A 22500-nucleotide genomic window follows, 5' to 3' on the forward strand; every position below is an offset into this window, starting at 1 on the left:
TGGAAACTATCGCCCCTAAGCCTGACTAGCTTGGTCTGCAAAGCTATGGAAAGGATCATCATGGACCTCATAAATAAAGATATTGGGGACCTACAGACACTGGATCCTACCCAGTTTGGCTTTGTCAAGGGCAGATCCTGCCTCTTAAACCTGGTTGATTTCTTTAAAACAGTCACCAAGGCCATTGATGAGGGGAAGGTGGTCCACACAGCCTACCTGGACCTGGCAAAGCCTTGACACAATACCCACTCGGGCATTATAGATAAGCTCATCAGCTTAAATATAAACCCCTATGTCACTAGATGGATTGCAAACTGGCTCAAGGACAGAACCCACATGGTTAGAATTGCTGGAGCCATGTCAGACTCAAAACCAGTTACAAGTGGTGTCCCACAAGGCTCAGTCCTGGGACCTCTCTTGTTCGGTATATATTTCTCGGAGGTACAGGCCAACACAGAAGGACTGTGGCTGACCAAGTTTGCAGATGACTGCAAACTGGGCGCCATAATCGACTCTCCAGCCGACACAAGCATCCTCCAAAAGGGCCTCATAGAAACAGACAACTGGTGCCAGAGCCATGGCCTCAAGCTAAATGCCAAAAAATGTATAGTCATCCCCTTTGGCAAAAACAAGGTTACCCCTAATTACCACATAGGTGGTAATCCATTGAGCACAGAAGAAGTAATTAGGGACCTGGGGACCCAAGTTGACAGTAATCTCTCATTTGACAACCACGTGGCCAAAGTGGTTAGAAAAACATTCTATATAGCCCACCTAATCATGAAGGGATTCACATCTAGATCAGGGGAGGTCATCGTGCCTCTTTACTCATCCCTCATCAGGCCCATAATTGAGTACAATGCCCCTTTTGGGATGTACCTTACCAGACACCTGCCGCAGCTGGAAAGACCCCAAAAGTACCTCACCAAGAGGATCAAAGGGCTCAAACAGATGCCATATGCTGCCCGGTTAAAGAAACTCCAGCTCTACTCAGTGGCATACCGCCTGTTCAGAGGTGATCTGTGCCTGACATATAAAGCCATGTCCAACCCTGAATTAATGGACATGCTGCACCTCAGAAAATCCAAATCCCTCAGAACCACAAGCTCGAGAGACTTGAACCTCAGCACTGAAATAAATAGGACATGCTGGAGGGACAGATTCATAACCCAGAGGCTCCCTTCACTCTGGAATAAAATCCCAGTCCAGGTTAGGCAGAGTCCCTCATTGACTCTCTTCAAGAGGAATCTTGATGAGTGGATGGGAGATCGTAGGTTTACCCCGGGTATCACTTCTTTGTCACTGTTAGACAGAGGCACAGTATACTAATAGCAAAATAAGCATAGCAAAATAAATTTAAAATGGGTGGCGAAAGCCAAACACATTCTGGCTAGGCTTATAAATGCCCTTGGGCAGATAGCCTAGTATGAACCTATGAACCTAAATCTTGTTGGCAATTTATAATTGATAAAAAAAAGAAGCAAGCTGGATTCCTAGATAAGGAGCTACATATAGCCCAGGACTCAAATTCATATACGTTTCCAAACGGCTTTATTATTTTGTATATATTTTTTACTCATTTATTCACTTATTTTTGGGAAAATTGATCTAGTTCTTTATTAAATTGTTAGCATGAATGGTCAATAATATACAAAACGGCAATATTTTAATATTAACATTGATAGTATATATCACAGTTCGATGTGTCTTTTACCAGTTTTTTAATAGACAACCATAGCTTTAAATGTTTAATCAATTTGAGTCACACTGTGTGTGAATTTACTATTTAAATGCATATTTTTTGGTGTTTTACTTTTATCATGCACTGAAGATGCTGCGTAAGTAGAGACAATGCAGTTTGCTGATGGATTTTTTTCCCTTCTGACCATTGTAACTTTTTGTGAATAAATAGGTTTTCATTTTCCTTGTTAGTGCTGGACTTAATTGTTTTTGTTTTTTGTGTGTGTGTGTGTGTGTGTGTGTGTGTGTGTGTGTGTGTGTGTGTGTGTGTGTGTGTGTGTGTGTGTGTGTGTCTTACAGCTTGAGCAACCAGCTAATTGCATTTTGTATCTGAGGAACTTGATATATTTTTTTGGAGAAATTTGATATAATAATTGGTCTGTGTATGTATGAGAATCATTTTATTTAGGTGTTCTTATGAAATGAGGAATAAAATGCTCTTTTCTATTAAAAATTTGTATTGTCTGTCATTTTCAATTGCAATATCCAAACAGGCATATTGTGTGCACTCTGAGAGGCATGCACATATTTGAGATACATAGATTGTTACTAGGCTGATAACAAGAGGGGCATTTCTAGGACTACCCAAGTTTTCCCAAAAGAATAACAGTGTCCCATATCTGACTAGGACATTGAGAGCCAGGCATTTATAGGATACCTCTGTCCATAAGGGACATCAGTGCCAATACCGCTGTAAATTTCCTGTTCCCCATTCACTTGTCTATGTTGCACTTAAACTGGGTAATAGATTAACTCAGCTTCACATGGATGGGAAGCCTTTTCCATTGCAGGGTCAATCTGTGGGACATATCTCTGTCTTTCCTGCATGTTCTGTTTAAATCTCAGACAAAATTCAGGTCCCTAGACCATGTATTTCTGGTACTCTTTTACTTATGAATATGTAGGAGGTTCATAAGTGTGTGATTTGCGGATGCCTTGTATGTCAAGCATAGATCACCCCTCAGCAATCTATAGGAGACTGAGTAGAGGGAAAAGGGCTTTAAGGTGTGGTGCATAAGGCAGGGTTTTATGCCTTGTATTCTTTTTGTAAGGAACCTCTTAGGTGACTCTAGATGCTGCATATTCCTGGCCAGGTACCTACCAGAGGAAGCACTGTACTCTATGATTGGTCTGATAAGCGTAGAGTACAGGGTGATAATGGCCTCTTTGGACATAGATGCCATGCCCTTACTTATAAGTTGCCCAACATAAAAGGATTTCCTCACCACTGTGGCCATATGGTGGTCGAAGGTAAGGCTGCTGTCAATGTGTGTACCCAGATCCCTGACCATTGAGACAACTCTTAAGGGTGTGTTATCAACATGGTACTTAGCCAAGGTGGTTGACTTCCCAATGGGTACAATTATGCATTTCTTAGCACTGATTTTAAGACCATGACTTTGGCATCATTTGTTACTCAGAGATGGACCTTCTTGAAGAATGCTAGTGTCTGCAGGGGTGCAACCTGCAATCATTTGCAAACTTAGTCAGCCATAAACCATCATAATTTGCTTCCATTTCAGAGAAATAGATGCAAAAATGAGCAGACTCAGTATAGAGTCCTGGGGGAGTCCACTAGTGACTGGCCTCTTGGTGAAGGTGGCCTCACCTATTTTGAACTCCTGGGTCCTATCAGTGAGATTCATTTCTCTACTTATTGTAAAGGTATTAAGCTGTACGAAGTAATATAAAAGTGAGGTTGTCAGAGGGTCTTATTCTAATCAAACTGGAAATAAATAAATATTAGGCATAGCCAAAAAAAAAAAATCAGTGCTAGATAAAGCTAACAAACTGATGAAGCACATGACAATTGTTTTGTAGCAGAGAGTGACAATCAAAAGGATGACAAGCATGACATAGTATGATCAAGAATAGCATGTGTATTAGAGCATAGCTGCATGGTCTCAAGTACATTTATTATTTATTTATGCAGTTATAGCACTTGATTAAAGAATATAATGTTGTATAATCTCAGTAATCCAGTCAAAAGACAGATGGACCCTCATGTTTAATATCACCCTATAACAAAGTGAGAACATAACCCTTGTATTGAAAAGAGAAGTTTTGATCTAGACATAATGACAGGTAGTACAGTATTAAGGAATGGTTATATTGCAGCACGGTGGTGCAGCGGTTAGCATTGTCACCTCACAGCAAGAGGTTCTCCTGTTCGATTCTCGGCTGGAGCGCCTTCTGTGTGGAGTTTGTATGTCCTCCATATGGTTGAGTGATCTTTAAAGACATGTAGGTAGGTGCTTGCGTGAATGGGTGTGCCTTATTTGAAGGTTGGGCGTCGGGCTGGCAACTTGGCACTGTAAAAATCCACTGCCAATCATTAGCAGACTAGAGTTCCACTGTGGCGACCCCTAACTGGGAAAAGCCGAAAGACACTGCTTTTGCTATATTGCAGCACTGACCAGCCTTATTTTAGAGAACAGATTTCCAATGTGTGCTGCGTATGTTCAGTAATGTCAGTAACACAGGGTTATCACATATGCCACTTTATGCAGGACACAACTGCATGGGCAGTTGTGTCCTGTGAAAAAACATCAAAAATGTCAAATATCAGAATCTGAAATACTTTACTGATCCCGCAAGAAATTGCTGAGAATGCGAATTTTAGGGCAGAAATGTTTCTACATTTCCTTCAATACATGCATAAATCCATTATCGTGTCTTTATAACATGTAAATATTATATGAAACAGCATAAATAAATCAAATTAAAAAAATGAGCTTTTATTTTAGCAGTAAACTGAAGTCCAGTCCTTTGCACTGGTTGTAGGTGTGGTTTGTCCTACAAAATCTCACATTTTCTTACAAGAATCCCACTTTGGCAACAGGAGATGTGGCAGCCCTACAGTGACACTGTATATAATTGTGCAAAAGCAGTATATGAAGTCAGGACACAACACACATACAAGGAAAATGATCTGTCTTGTGTTGATTTGTCGTGAAGGGCAAGGTATTAGAGTATGAGGTAGTGAAGAGGGTAGGATACTAGCTGTGTCACTGCTCTGATGTTGGCTTCTTGTGAGTAACTTGGAACAGCAACAACAGTTTGAAAAGTGTCATGTAAGACTAAGGATGGTCAGACAGGGAATTAGCCACTCATCAGGAAATGCAGACAGAATGATGACAAAAGAAAACACACTGTATCATTTCAGATGTTCTTCGTGTTTCACTGTTACAGTCATTACATTTGGGTTATCTGCTTGCAGGTAGCCCTCAGTCGGCCTGATTAACAAAGTCTTGGGTCCTGCGTCGGTTGCTGTCCCTTCTTCCATGATGTTAGGTCGTCAGGGGGTATAAAACATGCAGCTGATGCCATTACATCACTCTTTCTTGCCGTGCGGTGCCCAAAGCAGAAGCATTTCGCAAGTGCCAGTCGGCTGACACCGGAAATTTTCGTTTTCAAGTTTCAGAACTGAAGTCTTCAACTAAAGCTAAGTACCCCATTGGGGAAACTTTTTCTTGGTCCTTACCGATGTCAGTAAAAGTTAATAATAGCATTACTTGTGAAAAGCAAATACCTCATAAAGATTTTCATTTGTACTGTATTCCTTACCTAGGCCCTGACCACGACGTACCTTGCTGTGGGTTTTGTGCTTTATTTAATCAGCGCACTATCCGTTGTCTGTATATTTTCGCCTCTAAATATTTTGGTTCTCTGTTTAATTATCCCAAAATGTCGTTGATTAGCCATCCGACTACCGGGATTCCGAAAAAATGCAAAGATAAAGACAGAGACAGGCCGCCGAGTTCCAAAACTGCCGACAACGCTTCTCCTAAGCCAGTCGCCAGTTCGCCGGTACTCAGTGAGGAGCTTTCACAGCCCCTGATACCCGCTACTTCTGATTCGCAGGCCTCTACTGAGACCCATTCGGAGTCCAGTATGCCGCGAGATGCTTCAACTATGGAACCTGCGGATGTCTCTACCTTGGATGGGTCCGGAGCCGCAGTTCAGGCACTGGCTTCTGAGGGTGTATTCAGGCCTACGGACTTGCATATTAAACCGATGCCTCCTTCTTCACTTAGGCCTAAATCTCGAACCATGCCTAAAAAAACAAGGCCCAGGCCACATGCTCAGGCCTGTATGCCTAAAAAACAAATGATAAGAATGGCTGAAGATTTAATAACTCTAATCAGGGGTAGCCAACCCCCCCCCCTTTCTAAGAGGCCTAGGACTGAAGTTGTTTATGAATCTTCTGACCAGGATTCTGTTTTTTCTGATTCTTCTGATGATCTGGATTTGCCCTTATCTACTTATGAGGATTCTGATGCAGAGGACTCCATTCCCTCTGCTTCCCCTCCAGAGAATTTTTCTTTTGGGGAAACTTTGCATACTCTAAGGGAGCATTTCCACTGGGAAAGCCAGGATTTTTCTGATGCAAAAAAGAGGCTTAGGGATTTCTTACTCCTACCTCAGCATAGGCCTTTAGCTATTCCTCCTGTACTAGACATTGTTGATGATGCTTTTTCGGAATCTAGTTTGGCCCCTGATTTCTTGCCTCCTGCTACCAGAAAACCTGACAGATACTACAGGGTCCCTGAGTCACACAAGTTCCTTTTTAAAAGTCTTATTGCGGATCCAGAGACTATTCCACAGGGGCCCAAGGGCATTAAGGCTTCTACTGCTAAAAATCCTACCCCTTCTGATGGAGACTCCAGGGCGCTGGATAGATGGGGTAAGAAGGTTTACACTTCTGCAACCTTGGCCATTAGGGCTTTAAACTGCCAGTTTCACATGCTAAAGTATCAGCAACATGGTAGTGGATTGTTTAAACTGAAAATGATGTTGACTCCTGACTTTGTGGAAAATAAAGAATTACAGGATTTAATTCATTCTGCTGAACAAGTTGGAAAACATACCTTGCAATGTGGTTTTGATTCATTAGAGGCCTCTTGCAGAGCTGCTGTTACTGGGTCTGTGCTCAGAAGGCATGTTTGGCTAAAGGAGCAATCCTTGCCTGATCATGTTAAATCTAAATTGTTGGATGCTCCCTGAAATCAGGACCGCCTGTTTGGCAACAAGGCTGAGGAAGTTCTTAAAAAGATGGAAGTTAAAGCTAAATCTATGCAAACTGTTAAAAATTTCTTACAAGTTCAGCCTCCTAGATTTAGTAGGCACTGGCCCTCTAAGAATTGGTCCTTTCCAGCCCCTTCCAGAGCTTCTCAAGCCAAACTCAGACACAGCAAAAGCCCCAGGTTTCAGTCCCAGGGGACACACAGGACTAAGCAGTGGGGAGCCTCCACTTCCAAATCTAGAAGTAATAAGACTCCCCCCTATGGTAAACTGTCTCATTGACGTCCGTTTAAAATTTCCAAACACATATCAACTGACTGCCCCTTTGGGGGGAAAGATTGCTCTTTATGCAAAGAACTGGGAACTCATTACCCATGACAAATGGGTTTTAAATATAGTGTCCCAGGGATACAGATTTCACTTCCACACATTGCCAACACCAAGCGGGTGGCCGGACCTACCCCCAAATCAGTGGGCAGAGGCCCAAAAACAAGTACTTTCTCTCTTAAGCATGGAGGCTATTCAATTGGTACTGGAAGAGGAAAATGGACAAGGTTTCTACTCGAGACTTTTCCTGGTACCCAGAAAAGACAATTCATGGCGTCCTGTCCTGGACCTGTCTACTCTAAACACCTTTTTGGAAATTCCAAAATTCAAGATGCTGACTCTTCACCAATTACTTCCTATGCTAGGCAAAGATGCCTGGTTGGCAACACTAGATTTAAAAAAAGCATACCTGCACATCCCAGTGAAGAAATCTTGCAGAAGATACCTATGCTTCAAAGCAAGATACACACACTATCAGTTCTCTGCACTGCCCTTTGGCTTATCTACTGCGCCCAGGGTATTCACAAAGTGCCTAGCTCCAGTTGTTGCATTTTGCAGGCAAAGAAATATTCAAATATACCCATACCTGGACAACTGTCTAATTCAGGCAGAAAGCCAGGACATACTTTTGAATCATCTGGCCTTTGTACAAAGGGTTCTAACTTGTCTGGGGATACACCATAAATGAAAAGAAATCACACCTGGTACCCTGTCAAGAAATTATATTCCTGGGAGCAAGCTTGAATACAACTTCCCAGATGGCTTACCTCATGCCAGAGAAACAAATTCATTTGACAACCTACTTTAAACAAGTGGCCACAAAAACCCTGCTTATCTGCAAGACAAGTACTGCAAGCCTTGGGTTTCATGGCCTCCTGCATTTTTCTAATTCCATATGCAAGACTGCAAATGAAGAAACTACAGTGGTATCTAAAAAGCCTATGGTGTCAACATTCTCAGGATCTAGAAGCAATGATTCCTATCATACATTGCCTACGCCTAGAATTCCTTTGGTGGGCAGAGGCCTGCCACCAAAACAAGGGACTACCTTTCACACCACCCCCTGCCGCCCAAACCCTAACAACAGACGCATCAGACTATGCATGGGAGGGCTCACCTGGCAGGGAAGTGCATTCAGGGCAAATGGAACCCAATTCAAATGCAACTGCATATCAATCAAAATAAATGTTAGCTGTACAGAATGCTCTGACAGCCTTCAAGGACCACATTCTTCCAGGACAACTTATGGTAAAGACGGACAACACCACTGTTATGTGGTACATAAACAAGCAGGGGGTACACATTCTTACCCCGTCTGCAGACTAGCCATGGCATTGTGGAACACAGCCTTGAGCTACCAAGTGCACCTACAAGCTCAATTCCTGCCAGGAAAATTAAATACACTGGCAGACAGACTAAGCAGAAACCTCATGGACCCACATGAGTGGAAACTGGAACCAAGGATTTTCAACATGTTGACAAACAAATGAGGGAGCCCAGATATAGACCTGTTTGCCTCTCCTCAGAACTACCAATTGGACAAATTTTGCACAAGGACTCCCCACAAGCAAGCCTGGAAAGTGGATGCTCTGTCCTTGAGCTGGAAAAAACAGTCTATGCCCCCTCCCCCTGCCTCTACCTTCCAAAGAACTACTAAAAATCAAACAGGACAAACCAAGGATGATTTTGATTGCTCCAGACTGGCCACACCAACACTGTTGCCCCCTCCTGCGCAGTGTCACGGTTATCCCCATGGCACCTGCCTCAGACTCCTTCCCTGTTGTCTCAGCAGGAGAATCAGATTCTGCACCCTTAACTTCTAACACTGAACCTTGCAGCCTGGCTAATCTCTCTTCTACCATCCCTCAGTAAACCTGTGATGGATATCATTTTAGAGGCAAGGAGGCCTGGTACTAGAAAATCTTATGCTGAAAAATGTAAAAGATTCTGTGCCTGGAACCAATCTCAAGGGATGAGCACAACTGCGCCCAATTTACCTCAGATTTTACAATACTTAACTGAGATGCTTCACAAGGGCCTGTCTTTTTCCTCCATTAAAATGCACTCCTCACCCATTTCAGCTCATTATAGCATAGAACCTCCCCTCTTCTCTCATCCACTGCTCAAGCAGTTCCTCAGAGGGGCCAAAAATTTGAGACCACCCAGGAGAGCTCCAACCCCAGCCTGGGACCATAACTTTGTTTTGGAGAAACTCACTCTACCTCCTTTCGGGCCAGTTGCTACTGCAGACTTAAAAATTCTTTCTTGGAAAACAGCTTTCCTTTTAGCAATCACTTCAGCTAGAAGGGTATCTGAATTACTGGCCCTTATGGCAGTGGAGCCTTTCATCATCTTTCATGCGGACAGGGTGCCCCTCAGAACCAATCCATCCTTCATGCCCAAGGTTGTATCCAGTGTGGCATTTGCAAACCTTCTTTCCCAAGCCACAGAACAATTTATTTATTTATTTTATTTTTATTTTTATTTTATTTTTATTTTACATTTGTTGACCCAGCTAGTCTAACTGGATACATGTCAATTTTCAGTAGAGGCCCTGGGAGAAAAGCTCCAGGAAAGCATACAAAACATTAATAAGCTTTACAAAGTAAGAAGCAACCATTGTTACATAAACATTATAACAAAATAACAAAAATTAATTAAAACAATTTTTTTTTCAATAGTTGTACATAGCTATACTACTCAAAGTAAACAATAACAATGATATACATATAAAGATAGATTTGTATGCAGAACATAGTATATAGAGGTATTGTAGGGAAGATTGTAGTGGATGTAGGCTGAAAATAAGAGTAAAGGAAAAAGGTTAGTCAGGGTTGGTACAGGAGCATAACCAGTGGTTATTGAGAAATAGTTTTAGATTCCTTTTAAAAAGTGGGAGTGAGGTCTGAGATGTAAGGTCAGGTGGTAGTTGATTCCATACTTTTCCAACAGAGTTAGAGAACAAGGAGTCGGCTGCTGAGTTTTTTGATTTGGTAGTATTAATCAACATTTTGTTTGAGGAGCGTAGGTTCTTGAGGTTATTACATGGTAAAATGAGGCTAGAGAGTATTGAGTGTTGCTGGGTTGATACAGGGTTTTATGGGCTATTGTAAGTTGGTAAAATTGAAGCTGGTTAAGAAATTCTAACCAGCCTAGTTGTTTTAGATTCAGACAGTGATGAGTTCTAAAAGGAGAGCCGGTAGCAAATCTAGCAATATTATTATAGGATATAGCTAGTTTTTTGAGGTTGTTTTTAGAGAGGTTGGTGTATATGGGAGAAGCATAGAGTAGGGTTGAGATTAAGTGAGTTCTGGCTGTAGCAGTCCTAGCTATTGGTGTAAGAAAGGGTTTGATTCTGTAGAGGGATCCTAGTTTTCTGTTAACTACTTTTATAGTGGTATTTATGTGAGTATCAAAGTTTAGGTTATTGTCAATTGTAATTCCTAAGAGTTTGGTGGTTGGGTCAGGAGAAATAAGAGTACCATTATTGGATGTGAGAGTGAAATGTAGAGGGATGGACTTTTGGATTGGTGTGAAGAGTAATAATTTAGTTTTTTGGGGGTTGAGGAGGAGGCAGTGGTTAGAGAACCATTGGTCTACAGTGTTGAAAGCTTTTTGTTTAAGAGACTGAAGTTTGGCCTGGGAAGTGGCTGAACAGATTATAGTAGAGTCGTCTGCATATTGAATGCAGGCGGAGAGTGGAATGGCTAAATGAAGGTCGTTGATATAAATGGAGAAAAGGAGTGGGCCTGGTATGGAGCCCTGTGGAACATCTAGTGAGATTGGAAGGTGATTCGATAGTTTATTTTGCCAGAGTACAGCCTGTTGTCTGTTTTCAAGGTAAGATGTAAACCAATCCATATATAGTCAAGTGAAAGGGACTTCAGTATGTGTAGAAGGAGTTGGTGATTAACCATGTCGAAAGCTTTAGATAAATCAACAAAGACTGCAGAGGAAAGAATATTTTTGTTGCGGTTGTTGTTGATGCAGTTTGTGAAGGATAGCAGGGCAGTGGTGGTACTGTGGAAAGGTCGGAAACCATGTTGACAGTTAGCTAGTAAGTTGTGATGGAGAAGGTGGTTAAGTAGTTGTTTGTGAATGCACTTCTCCATTATTTTTGCAAGTGGGGAGAGTAGAGCTATGGGACTAAAGTTGGAAAAGTCATTGGAGTTCCCACCTTTATGTAGTGGGATGATATGAGATATTTTCCAGATAGATGGGATAGTACCTTCCTTTATGGTTCTATTTATCAGTATGGATATGGGATAAGCAGTAGCTTTAGCTCCTTTTTGCAGGGATTCTGCTGGGAGTTTGTCAGCTGAGGGGGTGGTATGTTTTAGCTTTTGGAGTAGGGAGCAGATGTAGCATGTGGGCACTGGTTCTAAATGGAATAAATGGGGTGGGATGGAAGTGGGAGTAGGCAGATTAGTTGTATCGGGGGATAGATGGTTTGTAAGAGTTTGGATAGTATCAGTGAAGAAAGAACTGACGGCACTGGCTGTTTGTATTGGGTTTTTAGGGTTGGAGCCTAGAGGGTTAGGGGTGATGGTTTCGCCTGGGTATAGAAGTTTGTTAATACTAGTCCAAAATTTTTGTGGTTCCTTGAGGGAACGGATACTGCATTCCTTAAATGTGCACAGACAACTTAGATTCTACTTGGACAGGACTAAACCTCAAAGGAAATCTGAACAACTGCTGGTGGTATTTGCTGCAGGGGCAGAGGGGAAGGCTATTTCAAAGCAAACCATTTCTAAATGGATAGGCCATTGCATTCATTTTTGCTATAAGCACCATGGAAAACCTATCCCACAGGACATCAGACCTCACTCCACCAGGGCTGCATCTACTTCTGCAGCCTTTCTCAGAGACGTCCCTACCAAGGACATGTTAGAAGCTGCTACCTGGAGTTCTGTGCATACTTTCACCAAGCATTATCATTTGTCAATTTTCACTAAATCCAGAGCTGGCTTTGCCACTGCAGTCTTGCAGGGACTTATAGCTGGTCCTAATGCTATCTAAATTCCTCCTCCCAACCATAGCTTTGGGAATCTACCCAAATGTAATGTCTGCAACAGTGAAGCACAAAGAACATAGTACAGTTGTGTACACTTAACATAAATGTAGATGTTCAAGTGTATTCACTGTTGCAGTCCTGGTTACCCTCCCTCCAGCCCCCTAACTTCTTTTGGCTATACCTCTACTTTCCTTTACTATGCTTAAAAGCCTTTTTGGTGTATTTGCTTTTTTGTTGGAGGTATATCATTTTACTTTTATATTTAATTGCTCCCCATTAGGGGGGCACCTGACATCTAGGGCAAGAAAAACTGATGTAATGGCGTTGGCTGCATGTTTTATACCCCTGATGACCTAACATCATGGAAGAAGGGACAGCAACTGACGCAGGACCCAAGACTTTGTTAATCAGTCCGACTGAGGGCTACCTGCAAGCAGATAACCCAAATGATGACTGCAACAGTGAATACACTCGAACATCTACATTTATTGTAAGTGTACACAACTGTGCTTTACTTGTCTACAGATAACGGTGGAATCAAGTACAAATGCATACACTTGTAAGGTAGAAAGAGAACTAAAACTGCTTAAGAGCATATTATACGGTGCAACCAATAAATCAATTGTGAGTTTGTTTCACTGAGGAAGGCTGGGTAGCCGAAACCGGTTTGAATAAAGGAATCTTTTAGTTAACTTGGTTTACTAGTGCCTTACGTACTCTTTATGCTGGTCTTTGGTGTTTTGAAGCAACCAATAAATCACCAACATGTAGCATGTAGTATGTATAGCAGGAAATGCATGAGAGCAGCACAAAATAAAATATGTAATTAAAGGAATGGATGAGTACGTCATACCCCTCAACTGTCCAGATTTTTGTAGAATGCTCTAATTTTCATCTTATGTTTTTGGTCTGTTCTTCATAAAATTTGCAGTTTTCCTTCAAATCAATGAAGATGAAAGTCACTAAATAATGACATATATTTGCACTCAGATAATGATTTCTTATCCTTTAGAAAATGCACACTAACACAAATTGTGTTATTCTAGCAGCTTTCTGTGTTTACATGAGCAATGTAGACTGTAAAACAAAATGAACTAAAGACTGTCTACTCATGTTTGAATCCTTTAGAAGACATATGCCTTTTACAGGTAAGAAAACCATCACACTTGGCTAGTATTCAGAGATCAATTTGAGGGGGGGTGTGGCCAAGGATGAACACAGGATAGCAGCAGATTTCTTCAGCTCCACCAATTTCATTACACTGACAGGAATTAATTACTTAAATTAATTTTTGAAGTAATTTTCTTTCTAAATATGTTTGTTTTATATAGTTCTTGAAGTATATCTAAAAAAGAAAGGAAATCTTAACAATATTCCTGTCAGAAATCACTTTGGAAATTTTCCTGTCAGTTTATCAGTCTGAAATGAGTTCCAGTAAGACAAATTCTCAAGACTCCAGCATCAAGAAAGAACTTCAGTCTCTGATAATTATAATCCAGCAACTTACTGCTAAGATGGATAAAATGGATACTAAAATAGACACCTTCATAGAAAAAACTACAAAACAAATAGACTTGTTACATATAGACCTGCAACAACAGAAGATCCAGATGACAGGCATAGAAGAAGCTGTGAATGACATGGAAAATAGAATACAAGAAGAGGAAATCAACATTGAGTTTCTGTTGAAACAAAATACACATTTACAAACAAAGCTGGATGACCTGGAAAATAGATCTAGGCGCAATGACATTAGGATTTTTGGACTGCCAGAAAATATTGAAGGTAACAATATTACTTCTTTTTTAACAACATGGCTCCCTAAAACTTTAGACTTACCAGAAGCATTCTCTTTTGGTATCGAAAGAGCACATAGATCTATAGCTAATACTAACCCTAACAAAAACTATCCTAGATCAGTTATAGTTAGATTTCTATCATCTTTTGATAGAGATGGTTCTTAAATCTGCTTGGGCTAAAGCTCCTGTTAAGATTAATGAGATAACTGTGCGTTTTGACAATGACTATTTCTTCCATGGTAATAGCTAAAAGAAAAGTTTTTCTGCCACTAATAAGGGAGCTTAAAAAAGCACAGTTTAAAACATACCTTCTGTTTCCTGCCAAGCTTAAAATCTTCCTTCCTGATGGTCCTAAAATTTTCGATGACTTAGACTCTGCTTTACTGTTTATCAAAAAAAATAAGATTTTGGATAAAATAGAAGAAATGGAATGGGCTAGTCCTTCATTAAAGAGACTGGCAACTGAAACTTCGTGGAAGACTTCAGAGAAGAAGAAGAGACTAAAAAACAAATGATTTGTTCTATGTTTTTTGTCTCTCATCATTTTATTTCATTATTAATCTTTTTAAATATAGTTCCTGCATTTCCAAGAAGCAACAAATATTTTGAAAAAGATTTAATCAAAGTTATTCTCTGTGTGCAAATAAATGTTTTGTTTCATAACTAGTCAAAATAACTGGATTTAATGGCAAGTTGTGATTCAACTGGTTTCTCTTTCTGAAAAGGAGAAGTAAGGTCAGTAATTTGATACATTTTTTTTCTTTATCTTTTTTTTGTCTTCTTTCTTCTTTTCTTTGTTTAAACAATGACATTCTATTTAGATTATGTAGTGGGTAAAGGGTGGGGAGGGCAGGGAGAAGAGTAATGAAAATATGATTAATAGAATAATAACATTTATTCCTTGTAAAAAGTTTATATGTTCTTCAAATGCTATTCTTAATTATACTTTCTTGATTACACTGCTTGTGCTTGTTTGTAAATAATCTGTCATGCTTTAACTAATAATAATTAGAACTAAATAATAGTAAATAATATGTTTTATTTTTAACTCTTAATATAAACAGTAAGTAATATTCCATTGTATTTACTTCTTATAGATTTCTCTTACATTTTTTTATTTCTGCCTTACACCCTTTTACTTTCTACTCTCTTTTTCTTTTCTTTATTAATATATAGAAATGCTTTTGATCATATAGACACAGTAAATAATAAGATTTGCATAAAAATTGAGTTGGGACAAAAATATTGAGTTTTATTACTTATTAATAATTTTGGGCTTAATTTCACTTACATAGAAGCTGTAATAACCTGTAAAATACACTGTGAAGGTTTTGTCATGTTTAGATGCATTTACACTGCTAAATGAATGTTTGTCACTAGTTTTTAATAAGTTTCCCGCCAAAATGTTAAGGGAGACAATCTGGGATGTGGGCTGTCTCATGCACAGTGTCCATGAGCTACTTCAAAAGCTTCAACTCTCAGAATTCTCACAGAGAAGCTGAAAGCAGCTAGTCTCACCTTTGACCTAAATATCACACTGACACATCACAGATTCAGGGATGACACTCTACCAAGAAATAGAAATGATACAAATGCGACTATGTGAAGGAAAATGAACTCTTTAACATCTAAATGTGAGTTATTTTATATAATTACTTAAATATCTATGTCATAATTCATAAAATATGTCAGTTATAATGAATTTAAATGATACAGTTTCTTGTAGTAAGTAAATGTCTTATTTTAGAAGGCATAGAAAATGAAACATTTATTCAAGTGTTTTTGAAAATCTACTTAACAGCAGCTTAATAATCTGTGTTAAAAACTTATGTTCCAAACATATACATTACTATAACTCATTTAATTCATCTGATTGACAAGCATCAATAATTTTATAACTCTATACTGGAAGAAATTGTCATGTGATATATTTTAAAGCAGTAGTATAGCATGGTTGTAAAATCTGGTTACTAAAATGTGTTTGCTGTGCATTATTTTGTATAAAGCAGACAGATTTATTATAGGGATAGCAAGTAAGATAGTGCTAAGTAATGACACAACTCAGTGAGATCAATATGTGTGTGTGTGTGTGTGTGTGTGTGTATGTGTGTGTGTATGCATATGTATATATATATATATGTATATGTGTATGTATATATATACATATATATATATATATATATGTGTGTGTATATGTATGTGTGTGTGTATATATATATATATATATATATATATATATATATATATATATATATATATATGTGTGTGTGTGTATGTATATATGTATATGTGTTTCTGAGAATCTGCATAACTATGCAGTATGATTTATAACAATTTCTATGAATACAATATTTTATTCTATTGACAATAATGAGTTTGAGTAAATGCTCATATACAAGCAATTCAAGGTTTTTTTTGGAAGCCGTTAATTGCATTTACATGACAGAAAATAGATGCATCTTAATATATGTAATGTCTGAATCATATTAGCCAAAGTTTTTGATTTAAATGAATGTTAGAACTTATTTTTCTCTCCTCTTGATTTCTAACATTAAGATTATTTGAATGTGATTTGAATACAAGTGTTTTATATTACATGGATGTATATAGTAGTATGAACAGTTTTTTTAAAAAAAAAAAAAAAAAAGGTTTATTTTAGTTTATATTATGCTGTTTTATCAAATGTGTAGTCTTGTCTTGCTAGATAATTGAATTGAAAACTGTTAACCTCAGTTAAATATAACTAGTATTAAATTGATAAGGTGGTAGCTGAGGTACTGCTGCTTAGGGTAGGGGGTTAACTTGAGTGGTAAATACTACTCTAAGTTGGAGTTTATAACTCCAGGCTGGATGCAAGGTTTAATCCTTACATTATTTTCACTTGTTCATTGTTATTTGTATATAGTTTTGACATCCACAATATATTTTGTACATTCATTGTCACTACAAACAAAATTGAATCCTATACGAAATCCCATAAGAGATTCAATAAATACAGCTATATTTAAAGGTATACCTAAAGGAGGAGATGTAACATTACTTATCTTGTTATTTGTTATTTTGATCATAAGATTCTTAAGTTTTAAAAATGCCAAATGACATCTTTAAAAGGAATTTCTTTAAACATTAATGGATTGAATAATCCATGTAAAAGGGCAAGCCTAATAAGATACATTAATTTACATAAGGCCAACTTAGTCTTCCTGCAAGAAACCCATCTCTTGAAAAAAAGATATTGATAAACTAGCCACAAACAAATATACAGTATTGGTTAGTTCAGAGCACACTCAGAAAAAAGAGGAGTGGCTATTTTATGGAATAAAAGTATGCCCATTCCTAAAACCATTAAGTGTTATCAGGATGACAAAGGAATGTTTTGTATGGTTACAATACAAATTAATGGGAAGACTTACACTTTAATTAATGTATATTGGATACCTGGAATTGGTATTAATACAGTGAAACATCATCTTGATAAGATCATATCATTCTCTATAGGAGATATTTTAGCTGGTGACTTTAATTGTATACTACATGAAAGTGATACTACCACTATAGGGAAAAGAAGAATTACATCTAATGCAAAACATTTAAATGATTTTGCTAATTCTTATCATTTGAATGATATTAATAATCAGATAGATTCAAAATCATTACCATACACCTTTTTTTCTAACAGATACAAAACTTATTCAAAAATAGATAGGGTCTTTATTTCTAACCAGATGGTAACAGATTTAATTAATTCCAAAATCATTTCATGTCCTATATCTGATCATAATTCAATTGTTTTTGAATTCATGATAAAAAATACTCATAATGTTCAGATCAAAAGGATACCAGCATACTTAACTCAACTAAAAGACTATAAAGAATATATACTTTCAGAAGTAAAACATTTTTTAGACATAAATAATACTCCTGAAGTCTCCATTGTTTATGTTTGGATGCCTTAAAATCATATCTATATGGACAAAGTATCAGATGGTATAATAATAAAAGGAAATCTTGGGACAAGGAATTGTTAGATATTCAAAGTAAATTAGACTCTTATAAACATAATAATAAAGAAAATATGGACAAGAAAGTTATTGAAGAAATAAACTAAATGAGAAATACAAAGAAAATTTAACTCAAAGTTAAAATAACTTTAGAGAAATACAAGTTTTTGTCTTATTCAATAAGCCCCAAATACTTAAATAGACTTAAAAATAAAACAAAAAGGTTGAATAAACAAAACTATATCAAAGAAATCTTTTCTCTAAGGAAAAAGAAGAATGTTTCTAGTGTACCAGAAATACTAGATGAATTTAGAAATCACTTTCACAAAATTAACCATAATAACATTAACATGGAACCTAAAGATAAAATAAAGGAGTTTATCACCACAAACATGAATAAAAAGCTTAATAAACAACAGATTAAACTATTGGACAAAAGTATTTCATATACAGAGGTTATCACACAAATAAATAAGCTTAAATCAAACAAAGCACCGGGTAATGATGGTATTATACCAGAGATATATAAAATCCTTTCTAAAAGTGCATATTCATTAATACATAAGGTTTTTATTTTGGCCCAAACTGAGTTAATAACCCCCCCATCTTGGCAATATACATTTATTTCACCAATTTTAAAACCTAATAAAGATCCAACTAGATGTTCTTCATATCGGCCCATCTCATTACTTAATGTTGATTATAAAATGTTTATGAATATCTTTGCTGATAGATTGAAGACAATCCTTCCCGGCATTATAGATATAGATCAGACAGGCTTCATTGTAAATAGAAATACTTTTGATAATATAAGAAGAACTTTAACATTAATAGATTTTGCAAATAGGAAAAGAAAGATTTAACACTTATTAGTCTTGATAGTGCATATTCATTAATACATAAGATTTTTATTTTGGCCCAAACTGAGTTAATAACCCCCCCCCCCATCTTGGCCATAAACATTTATTTCTCCAATTTTAAAACCTAATAAAGATCCAACTAGATGTTCTTCATCCCATCTCATTACTTAATGTTGATTATAAAATGTTTATGAATATCTTTGCTGATAGATTGAAGACAATCCTTCCGGCATTATAGATATAGATCAGACAGGTTTCATTGTAAATAGAAATACTTTTGATAATATAAAAACTTTAACATTAATTGATTTTGCAAATAGGAAAAGAAAGATTTAACACTTATTAGTCTTGATATAAGTTCAGCATTTGATTCAGTAAGTTGGGACTATCTGTTTTACCTTAATGAAATGCACAAACTTCTCAGATGCATTTGTAAATCTAATTGAGCATTTATACAAAGACGTTGGCTTATATTAAGGTAGGAACATATGTTTCACAAAAATACCCATTCATTCTTAAAGGTACAAAACAAGGATGTCCACTTTCTCCACTATTATTCACTTTAGTAATGGAACCTTGGGCTAATTTGATCAGAAACAGTACTGACATAGGGGTTTTGAAATAGATAAAAATACAACATCCAAAATTCAACTTTTGCAGATGATGTTCTAATTACATCAGCAGGATCTAATTCTTCTATGCAGTCTCTATTTGATAACATGATGAATTTTAAAAGTATTTCTGGTTTAATATTCAATGAAGCAAAAACTAAAATACTACCTATATATACACGAAAAATATTCTCATTAGTGATTTTACTAAATATGTACCCAATTCAGGTCAGATAACTTATTTAGGTATAATACTATCTAAAGATATTAAATCTATTATATGTAATAATTATAATACCTGTTTTCTTAATATACAAAATCTTTTTAATACCTGGAATAATATGTATTTTACTATGGAGGAGAGACTTACAATTATTAAAATGATAATATTCCCCAATATTTTATACTTAATACAATCAATAATACTTCCACCTACAAAAATAATTATCAAGAAACTGAATACACTAATGTTAAATTTCCTATGGACACCTAATAGACCTAGGATTGCATTAAAGAAACATACTAATAGCTGGTCTCAAGGGGGTATTTCTTTTCCAGACTTTAATTTATATACTATCTCTTCTATTGTAAAAGTTATTACTTTATTAATAGATCAGCCATATGTCACAAAATGGAAATATTATATGGAGCTAATTAGTATGCACTTCATGAAAATCTCCTTAACACATAAAAATATGATTGTAAATAACTCCATGTTATGATTACTAAAGGAATTTTGTACTTCACCTATTACACCTAAACATATGGTTTGTTACCCATTAAATATTATTATTAGTTATCGTAACTTTATATTCATGCACCCTAAGTATAGGGAATGGAATTTTATTGTATTCCCTATAATGTATACTCAGGGTATGCTTTTGTCATCTACTTCTGAAGGAACTCATTTAGCTATAGATAATGATCTAAAGTACTGGTATCAGTTGATATCTGATAATAAAGTTAAAAATCTAGATTTTTAAAACAAGAATTTGATCTAAGAGAAACTTGCTGGTTAGAGGTTCAGACCTTTAGACAACATCTCATTAATAAAATAGATCTAATGTCTATAACAGTTAAAGAATCTATTCCAACACTGATTGATTACTTGATATTAAATTTACAACATAAAGTTTCTGATAAAGGTAAACTTTCATACATACATAAAATTATCAGACAAGAAACTTTTTACAGTGTAGATTCATACTGGAATTATTTCACTTCTATTAATGGGGACCCACCAAATCAACAAGATAAACAATATATATTGGAATCTGCTTATAGAACTACGTCTTCCATTGTTTGGAGACTTTATACATGGAAATTTTTACATAGATCTTTATACACCTTTGATGATGAATAAAATAAATAATAAAGATAATTTATGTAAGAGATGTAATGTAGAAATTAATGCTGACTGGGCTCATATGTTTTATGACTGTATAAAATTGAAAGAATACTGGAAGTCAATTAATGAATTTTGCAGGCTCTTTTTACAGATAATTTCATTATTTCTAAATCTCTTATATTATTCAACACACCTGTACCTCAAAGTGTTAAAGGTCAAGCTTCCCTTGTTATGGTCTATTCTAGCAGTGGCTAGGAAAATAATAACTAGAAATTGATTTCAGATACACCTCCTTCGTTCAATAAATTTAAAAATGTTATGAATATAGTGTGCCATATGGAAATAAACACAATTAGGACAAGAACAAATAGAAAAACATCTTATTATATTGTATGGGATAATTTACAAAATTTGTTAAAAACATTTTAATTTCAATAGCATGGTATTTTAGTTTAATTAATTGATCTGATTGTAGTGGATGTCTTTGTAAATACTTTAGTTGTTTTGTTGAATGTTATAATACCTATTTTTAATTACTTGTATAAAATTGTTATATTTCTCATATATGTTAAAACAATAAACCTGTTTTAAAAAAAAAAGAGATCAATTTGAACATGAAAAAAGAAACAAGACTGTTTCTACTACTGTTTGAAACTTGCATCTTTTAGATGCTTTCTACAGAAGCTAGGGCATTTGTGTCATAAAATCATTGTACTTAGATTTTAGCATTTATAATTCAGCACAAAATAAAATATGAAGTGAAATTAACTGAAAACTATGTTTACCAATGTTTTAACTTTGCACTGCTCAGATGCTTTCCTGCAGGTAGCAAGTCAGATCATAACATTCTTGAAAAGCTAGTTTCTCTGAGGATAAAAAGGACAGTTGAAACTAATGAATGACTGAGGGCTGTTGTGAGTACAACTGCAATTTGAGAAGGAATCTGCCTAACACCTCTGAAGCTTCCTGTAAGCACCCTCCCCCAACCCCCGCAGCCAAAGTTGGGACATGCCCAGAAAGCCAGACTGAAAATGTAAACAAAGACCAGAATCAAAACAAAAAATCCCTGGGATTGTCCCTTTAAGGCTTAGTACCTTGTTCATTCTCAAATATTGGAAAAAAAAGTGTGCAAACTCCCAAGCAACCACTGTGTTGTGGGACACCCACTTGCTAATTATGTATGGTAACTCCAGGATGACACAGCTGTGAGGAAATGGCAAATTCTTATTTTCAGTATGTTGAGTTTTTGTCATTTTGAGCTTTTCATTGTTTGGCCAAATGAATGTATTCTGACCATTCTGAGCCCCTTGTGTTATCTCAAGTTAAGACGACTTGAAATAGCCATAAATAAGACAGCCACAAGTGAGGACAATACTAGACTAAGACATGCAGCAGGTATTAAAATTCCTCCCTGCCATCTCAGTGGGAAGATTTGCCATCTGAGTGGGAAGATTTCCATGATGTGCGAGTTTTGAAGCCCTTAAGGACCCCAGGGTGGCTGCCAAATTATTAGGACTTCCTAGGCTGGTGGACCATCTCCAGTGTTATTTTGTATAATCGTTATATGAAAATATTCCTTTTAAAAGTATATTGCTGAGAAGATGTATAGCTATGATAAGGATAAAATGTTTTAATTTGTGAGGTAACAGGCTGTATTTTTATAAACTATTTACTGTTGCTGTTGCATATTGAACTACTAAATATTAATTTCCTTTCTCTCTTGTTGGACGTCTGATTATCATGAACCCATTCTCTCAATTTCTTTGAAAGAACAA

General features: G+C 36.6%; 1 protein-coding gene across 1 annotated transcript in view; it reads left to right on the plus strand.

Moving 5' to 3' along the window:
• EXD2 (exonuclease 3'-5' domain containing 2) overlaps window positions 1–22500 on the plus strand; it is a 630247-nt gene that overhangs the window by 259876 nt on the left and 347871 nt on the right. The window lies entirely within an intron of this gene.

This window comes from Protopterus annectens, chromosome 6.part0 (assembly GCF_019279795.1).
Source record: "Protopterus annectens isolate FY-2018-M chromosome 6.part0, PAN1.0, whole genome shotgun sequence".
In the NCBI taxonomy this organism is placed as follows: Eukaryota; Metazoa; Chordata; order Ceratodontiformes; family Protopteridae; genus Protopterus; species Protopterus annectens.